Raw genomic sequence first — 9,295 nt, forward strand, 5'->3', positions numbered from 1 at the left:
ACCCCACGCTGACTCTTTTAGAAGAAACAAGGCAAATTTGTTACTATATATGTGAACTCGGGAACTTTTGAGCATGGCCTAAATTAATGTCCAGTACAACCAACTCACCTAGAACTGCCCACACTGTACGATCAAATGAAGCAAATCATTTGATCCTTCACCATGTTTTACGATGTCAAGTACCCAAAGCTCATGTTCAATAGCATAGACAATGAATATTACGGCAAACCTCACCTGATCGAATCATCAAGCTGCAGGTCAGTAATACCATGCCGTGCAGTACCTAGAGCACCCTATCAGCCACTGTATCTTATTCGTATTAACCGTAGCTAGCTGGGCCGTCATGACTTCCGGTTGTGCAGTTGCAGAGGTCAGAGGGTTTCCAGGAGAATCAGACTATCCCTCGAGGCCCCAAGAAAGAGGGCAAGAGTGAGCGGTGCAGTGTTAGGTTGGTCAAAGAATTATGTTCCAGCCATGTGAACACATGGGTCAACGATTTTCATCCGTTCATGTTTTGTATTTATTGGCAGGTTTGGAAGTACCAAGGCACAACCTATAAGATACAAGGTTATTTCTGTAGTCCCACTACCATCAAGACTGGTGGACGCAGCCGATGAACTCACTGCAATCGGCCTCCTATGCATGCGGAGGGCCGCAACGCAGCCACGAAACACCCATTCCTCCTGGAGCGAACGAGATTAGCAATGCAAGATTTTTGTTTAGGCACTACTAAGAGGGTGAGATTGGGCAAAGCGATGAGAAACCAATAAGAGCAGGGGGTACCTGGAGTGGCTGTCGCTAGGGAAAGATGGCGAAAACCAGCAGTGCACGCACGAAATACCAAGCGCATCCTTACGGACGTACCTGACGCCGGAGCCGGTGCTCTTGTCCTTGCAGCGCCGCACGACCTGCCCGTCACCCTCGTGGACGTAAACCTCCAGGTCCATCTTCCGCATCGGCAGGGCTTCATGCGCTCGTGGGGATCCTATCGTCTCATCGATCTGGACCGGAGGCGGCGCCGGGTGAGGATGGGCGGCAGGCTTACCCTAGCGCGCTGCGAGGTCGGGGTCATGGGTTTGTGCTTCGTGCGTGCGTCTGCTGCTTGAGGCGCTAGAGAGGATTGGGTGGACTGGGCTCCCGAGCCACCTCTTCTTTGTTCGGGAAAAATAATCGTGATCCCATAAAAAGGGAAAACAATCGGGATGAATTAAAATAAATCGGTGGGGATTGGTGGGAAAAAGAAGGAGGAAATCGGTGGAACGAGGAGGACCTGCGACGGGCGAGGATGCGAACGAACGAAACCAACGAACGACTTACGTACTAAGACATTAGGAGTAGAGATTATATTGATGGGTTGCCTTTTACTACTAAACATAATGATTTTGATAGATATAATATGCCTGTGCTTGCTACTCCTACTTGCAATTATTATGAGAGAGGAACTATATCTCCACATCTCTATGTTTCCAATACGATAAAATTGCAAGAAACTGTTTATACTATGCATTGGCCTTTACTATGTGTGGATGAATTATTCTTTTATGACATGCCGATGCATAGGAAGAGAGTTAGACTTCGTTGTTATATGATATATGTTACTTTGTGCTCACTACTAAATTACAAATCATTGTTAATTAAAATTGGCTTTGATATACCTTGGGATCCGGGTGGATTCACTACTTGAGCACTATATGCCTAGCTTAATGGCTTTAAAAAAAGCGCTGCCAGGGAGACAACCGGGAAGTTTTAGAGAGTCATTTATTTATGTTGAGTGCTTTTATATAGTTTAAAAAAATAAAGAGGGGAACCTGAAACTTTTTAAAAAGAAAAGCGAAAGTGAGAAAGACAAGCATTGTTGAAGTGGGAGCTAGCCTTGAACTTTGTTCATGCTCACGGAAACTTTGTGAATCTTGATTACAGAACCTTTTCAACAAAAATAATTACCCCCTTGTACAATTCCATTGTATTATAAAAATAATGTGCCAAGGTTTGCCTTTAGGATGTTTATAATGCTTGTTGGTTTGTGCGGTGCGGGACAGAAACTTTGGCTATAGTGTGTGATTTTACATTTTTTTTACTGGAACGTCAAATGGTTCTGAAACTTTTTGCATTGTCTTTCTATACAAATTGTTTATTTTTCCTAATTTTGGCAGAATTTTTCAAGTATCATAAGTATGGTGAATGTTCAGATTATTATAGACTGTTCTGTTTTGGACAGATTCTGTTTTTGATGCATAGTTTGCTTGTTTTGATGAAACTATCAATTTATATCAGTGGATTAAGCCATGAAAAAGTTATATTACAGTAGCTATAATGCAAAAACAAATTTTGAATTGGTTTGCAACAGTACTTAAAGTAGTGATTTGCTTTATTATAATAACGGATCTTACCGAGTTTTCTGTTAAAGTTTTGTGTGGATGAAGTGTTCGATGATCGAGAAGGTCTCGATGTGAGAAGAAGGAAGAGAGGCAAGAGCTCAAGCTTGGGGATGCCCTAGGCACCCCAAGTAAATATTCAAGAAGACTCAAGCGTCTAAGCTTGGGGATGCCTCGGAAGGCATCCCCTCTTTTTTCAACAAGTATCGGTATGTTTTCGGATTCTTTTCGTTCATGCGATATGTGCAATCTTGGAGCATCTTTTGCATTTAGTTTTCACTTTTATTTTATGCACCATGCTGGTATGAGATAGTCCTTGGTTGATTTATAGAATGCTCATTGTACTTCACTTATATCTTTTGAGTATGACTTTATAGAATGCTTCATGTGCTTCACTTATATCATTTGAAGTTTGGATTGCCTGTTTCTCTTTACATAGAAAACCGCCATTTGTAGAATGCTCTTTTGCTCCACTTATACTCCCTCCATTCAGAATTACTTGTCTCGGATATGGATGTATCTAGAACTAAAATACATCTAGATACATCCATTTCTGCGACAAGAAATTCCGAACGGAGGAAGTATTTGTTAGAGCGTGGGCATATCTTTTGTAGAAAGAATTAAACTCTCTTGATTCACTTATATCTATTTAGAGAGATGACGGGAACTGGTCATTCACATGGTTAGTCATAAAATCCTACATAAAACTTGTAGATCACTAAATATGATATGTTTGATTCCTTGCAATAGTTTTGCGATATAAAGATGGTGATATTAGAGTCATGCTAGTGGGTAGTTGTGGATAGAAATACTTGTATTGAGGTTTGTGATTCCCGTAGCATGCATGTATGGTGAACCGTTATGTGATGAAGTCGGAGCATGATTTATTTATTGATTGTCTTCCTTATGAGTGGCGGTCGGGGACGAGCGATGGTCTTTTCCTATCAATCTATCCCCCTAGGAGCATGCGCGTAGTACTTTGTTTCGATAGCTAATAGACTTTTGCAATAATTATGTGAGTTCTTTATGACTAATGTTGAGTCCATGGATTATACGCACTCTCACCCTTCCATCATTGCTAGCCTCTCCAGTATCGCGCAACTTTCACCGGTACCTTAAACCCACCATATACCTTCCTCAAAACAGCCACCATACCTACCTATTATGGCATTTCCATAGCCATTCCGAGATATATTGCCATGCAACTTTCATCATCATCATATACATGACTTGAGCATTCATTGTCATATTGCTTCGCATGATCGTAAGATAGCTAGCATGATGTTTTCATGGCTTGTCCATTTTTTGATGGCATTGCTACGCTAGATCATTGCACATCCTGGTACACCGCCGGAGGCATTCATATAGAGTCATATCTTTGTTCTAGTATCGAGTTGTAATATCGAGTTGTAAGTAAATAAAGTGTGATGATCATCATTATTAGAGCATTGCCCCAGTGAGGAAAGGATGATGGAGACTATGATTCCCCCACAAGTCGGGATGAGACTCCGGACTGAAAAAGAATAAAAAAAGAGAAAGGCCAAAAAGAGAAGGCCCAAAAAAAGAAAAAAGAAAAAAATGAGAGAAAAAGAGTGAAAAAGAGAGAAGGGGAAATGTTACTATCCTTTTACCACACTTGTGCTTCAGAGTAGCACCATGTTCTTCATATAGAGAGTCTCTTCAGTTATTACTTTCATATACTAGTGGGAATTTTCATTATAGAACTTGGCTTGTATATTCCGATGATGGGCTTCCTCAAACGCCTAAGGTCTTCATGAGCAAGCAAGTTGGATGCACACCCACTTAGTTTTCAGTCTGAGCTTTCATACACTTATAGCTCTTAGTGCATCCGTTGCATGGCAATCCCTACTCACTCACATTGATATCTATTGATGAGCATCTTCATAGCCCGTTGATACGCCTAGTTGATGTGAGACTATATTCTCCTTTTTGTATTCTCCACAACCACCATTCTATTCCACCTATAGTGCTATATACATGGCTCACGCTCATGTATTGCGTGAAAGTTGAAAAGGTTTGAGAACATCAAAAGTATGAAACAATTGCTTGGCTTGTCATCGGGGTTGTGCATGATTTGAATATTTTGTGTGATGAAGATGGAGCATAGCCAGACCATATGATTTTGTAGGGATAACTTTCTTCGGCCATGTTATTTTGAAAAGACATGATTGCTTTATTAGTAGGCTTGAAGTATTATTGTTTTTATGTCAAATGATAGACTATTGCTTTGAATCACTCATGTCTTAATATTCATGCCATGATTAGATACATGATCAGGATTATGTTAGGTAGCATTCCACATCAAAAATTATCTTTTTTATCATTTACCTACTCGAGGACGAGCAGGAATTAAGCTTGGGGATGCTGATACGTCTCCGTAGTATCTATAATTTTTTATTGTTCCATGCCAATATTCTACAACTTTCATATACTTTTGGCAACTTTTTATACTATTTTGGGACTAACATATTGATCCAGTGCCCGGTGCAAGTTCCTGTTTGTTGCATGTTTTTTTGTTTCGCAGAATATCCATATCAAACGGAGTCCAAACGGGATAAAAACGGACGCATATTTTTTGGGAATATATGTGATTTTTGGGAAGAAAAATCCACGCGAGACGATGCCCGAGGGGGCCACGAGGCAGGGGGGCGCCCCAGGGGGGCAGGCGCGCCCCTGACCCTCGTGGTCACCCCGTATGGCGGTTGATGCCCTTCTTTCGCCGCAAGAAATCTAATATTCGGATAGAGATCGTGTTAAAATTTCAGCCCAATCGGAGTAACGGATCTCCGGGAATATAAGAAACAGTGAAAGGGAAGAATCTGAGAACGCAGAAATAGAGAGAGATAGAGAGACAGATCCAATCTCTGAGAGGATCTCGCCCCTCCCATGCCATGGAGGCCATGGACCAGAGGGGAAACCCTTCTCCCATCTAGGGAGGAGGTCAAGGAAGAAGAAGAAGGAGGGGGGCTCTCTCTCCCCTTCTCTTCCGGTGACGCCGGAACGCTGCTGGGGCCATCATCATCACCGCAATCTTCACCAACAACTTCACTGCCATCATCACCAACTCTTTCCCCCTCTATGCAGCGGTGTAACCTTTCTATTACCCGCTGTAATCTCTACTTAAACATGGTTCTCAACGCTATATATTATTTCCCAATGATGTATGGCTATCTTATGATGTTTGGGTAGATCCGTTTTGTCCTATGGGCTATTTGATGATCAAGATTGGTTTGAGTTGCATGTTTTATTATTGGTGATGTCCTATGGTGCTCTCCGTGTCGCGCAAGCGTGAGGGATCCCCGCTGTGGGGTGTTGCAATACGTTCATGATTCACTTATAGTGGGTTGCGTGAGTGACTGAAACACAAACCCGAGTAAGGGGGTTGTTGTGTATGGGATATAGAGGACTTGATGCTTTAATGCTATGGTTGGGTTTTACCTTAATGAACTTTAGTAGTTGCGGATACTTGCTAGAGTTCCAATCATAAGTGCATATGATCCAAGTAGAGAAAGTATGTTAGCTTATGCCTCTCCCTCAAATAAAATTGCAACAGTGATTACCGGTCTAGTTATCGATTGCCTAGGGACAAATAACTTTCTCGTAACAAAAAGCTCTTTACTAAAACTAACTTAGTTGTGTCTTTATCTAAACAGCCCCTACTTCTTATTTACATAATATTTATTATCTTGCAAACCTATCCAACAACACCTACAAAGTACTTCTAGTTTCATACTTGTTCTAGGTAAAGCGAACGTCAAGCATGCGTAGAGTTGTATCGGTGGTCGATAGAACTTGAGGGAATATTTGTTCTACCTTTAGCTCCTCGTTGGGTTCGACACTCTTACTTATCGAAAGAGGCTACAATTGATCCCCTATACTTGTGGGTTATCATAGGTATGGTAAATGAATTTCTTAAATATGAGGGCACGTAATTTGTATGAAAATGCATCATCAGCCCAGCGGTAACACCCTCCCCATCACAAACTAATGCCCTAGGTTCGAAACTCCGTCGGGCAGTTTGGTTGGGCCTCTTTTTTTTGCGTATGGGGTTTTTACATGTGGATCCCACATGTCATTCACACACATGGAGAACACGTACAAACAAACTTGCCGGACCTGATGTAAATGGACCCAAAAAATTTCTACTTCTTTGATTCAAAACATGAGAAGGAAGCATGACTAGTTTGGTAAGGTTGTCGGCATTTGTATGGATTTTGTAATATGATTAAATGCTTAAAATACTTCTCGGAGGTGACACGAGAAGCGCATGTTGTCGATCCTTCACCGACGGTCGTTCCCGTAGGAGGTAAGGGTCCATGTGGAAGGACAGGTTTTTCTCGACTTGCTTCAACTGGACCTATATTCTTTCTTCACCCTAGTACCAACTTGAGAAGCATCCATGACTAGTTCCATTGATTTTCGACGTTTTATTAATTTTCTAGGGTTATCATGATGATAAAACCCTAAAATATTTCCCACTAGTGCCACACTTCCCTCCGATCACTCTGACCAACATGTACTTAACTTAGCATCAACGCCATGAAAACAGGAATCAGAACCGTATTAGATCTAAATCCCACATATACAAAACAGATAACACACAGACTGCAGGTACTACGATTATCAGATTGAACTTGTAATGCATAACAACTTCTGGTATTCAAATACATCACATGAAATACTGAGAAAACTAGAAATGCAAAAGAGCTTCTGATGTTGAGGTTGGGCGAGCGACTGTTATTGTGAGGCGCAGCATATTCAGCAACCTATCCATGATTCCACCTGTAGCATATAAGTAATTGAAAGTTTCAGATTGAATATAGTTGGTATTGGAAAAATGACAGTATAGTAATTTGAAGATGCCAAGGAAATCTGTCACAACAACTGTAGGAGGATACGGATTTGAATACAAAGTTCATAGAAGTCAATGTTGAATTAATAAGACCTTTGCAAGATGCAAAATCACTGTTGTGATGAGAGTAAACAGCATGTAGGCCATAGCACATGCAAGAAGCACTTACAGAAAGTGAAGCAAAAGGTTGTACAACACGACAATATGAGTAAGCCAACATCCGTACTAAAATTATTTCACTGCTTATGTCTATTTTTTGGTGAATCATTAGGAAGCCCTAAATATTTTGATGCAAGATCACCGACAGGGCACTACTGAAATATTTCAGTGTCTACATCTCTCTACTGAAAGTGCATTACTGAAATATTTCAGTGGCTATGTGTGTGTACTGAAACAGCACCACTGAAATATTTCAGTTGCTACATGCGTGTACTGAAACAGCACCACTAAAATATTTCAGTAGGTACGTGCGTGTACTGAAAGTGAACCACTGAAATATTTCAGTGGGTACGTGCGTGTACTGAAAGTGCACCACCGAAATGTTTCAGCGGCTACGTGCTTGTACTGAAACAGCACCCCAGAAATATTTCAGTGGCTACGCGCGTGTACTGAAACTGCTACACCAAAATATTTCAGGGGTTGTGTGCGTGTACTGAAACTGCGGTACTAAAATATTTCAGTGTGTACTGAAATTGCATTGCACTACTGAAATATTTCAGTGTGTACCCGTGTGTACTGCAATTGCACTACACAAATATTTCAGTGTGAACCGATCAGTACTGAAATATTTCAAAGCCTACAACTATCTACTGAACTTGCAGTATTGAAATATTTCAGTGTCAACCCAGAGTCTATCACTCTAAAATTGTGTACTGAACTTGTCTGGAGGCACTTCTTGCAGCAAAAATATTGCAAGTTCAATTTACACGGATTGCATCATGTAATTTGAACACAACTCTTGAGGTGACAGACAAAATTCCCTATCATGGATACGACTCCAGCACACCAAAACATAGCAAGTAAATGTAGCAATGCTATATGCCTAGACTCATTCCAGCTTCGTTGATCAAACTAAGATGCCATCCAGAGGCTACGGATTCAAGTACACAGGTAGCAAGAACATATTGCAGAGAATCAAATTAAGCAAGTGGCAAGTAATGATGAATGAAATTAAGCAATCTTACCCTAAACATAGCTACGGCCGCCTCTCAGACGAGGAGAGCGGCGAGGGAAGCGTGGAGAACGGCGGGGAAGCGATGTCGCGACCACTGTCCTCCTCCTCTTGCGCTTCGGAGTCATCTCCGACTCGGTTGGAGGCTCCACAATCTGCAACGGCACCTCGTGCACCGTGGGTTCCTGATCCAGTGGATGCTCTACCTTGGATCTGAACGCCCACCACCTCCGCCTGGTCCATGGGCTGGACGAATCGGCCTGCTCCATCGCCCAGAGGAGGATCTCGACCATGTGCATCGGTTGTGCGGGTGGGGGGGGGAAGCTTTGCCTTCTCCCTCCTCGTCATTTGCTTCATAGTGGCCCATGCCGTCGAGTGCATCTGCCTTGTGTTGTGAAACCAAGAACGGATCTCCGTCAACCTTCTTATCTTGACCTGGTCGCTGCCGGCGATCTTCATGAAGTCAGCATTCTCGCCGTCGGCGATCTCCACGAAGTCGGTGTTCTTGCCGCCGGCGATCTGCTCGATCTGCTGCTCCATCAAGGTTTTTGCGTGGATGGAAGAGGGGTGGATGTGGAAGATGAGAAGAGCAAAGTTGTGGTCGCGAGAAGGAGGAGAAGGCAGGAGATGGTCGCGGTTGTAATGGTGATGGAAGAGGGGAAGGACCACAGCGGCGGCTTTGCATTGGACGAGAGGGACGGCGGTTTTGCATTGGACGAGAGGGGCGGCAGTTTTGCATTGAACGGGAGGGCCCCACCTTGTCATATATTTCCCAGGACTAAAATGCCCCTAGACTAATAGTACTTCCGAATACTTTTGAGTACTTTCATCCGCGTACTTTCGAGTACTACGTATGTATGCGCCGTTAGATCGAGA

The sequence above is a fragment of the Triticum urartu genome, chromosome 2A, assembly GCF_056163025.1.
Source record: "Triticum urartu cultivar PI428250 chromosome 2A, HENAU_Tu73, whole genome shotgun sequence".
NCBI classification, from domain to species: Eukaryota; Viridiplantae; Streptophyta; class Magnoliopsida; order Poales; family Poaceae; genus Triticum; species Triticum urartu.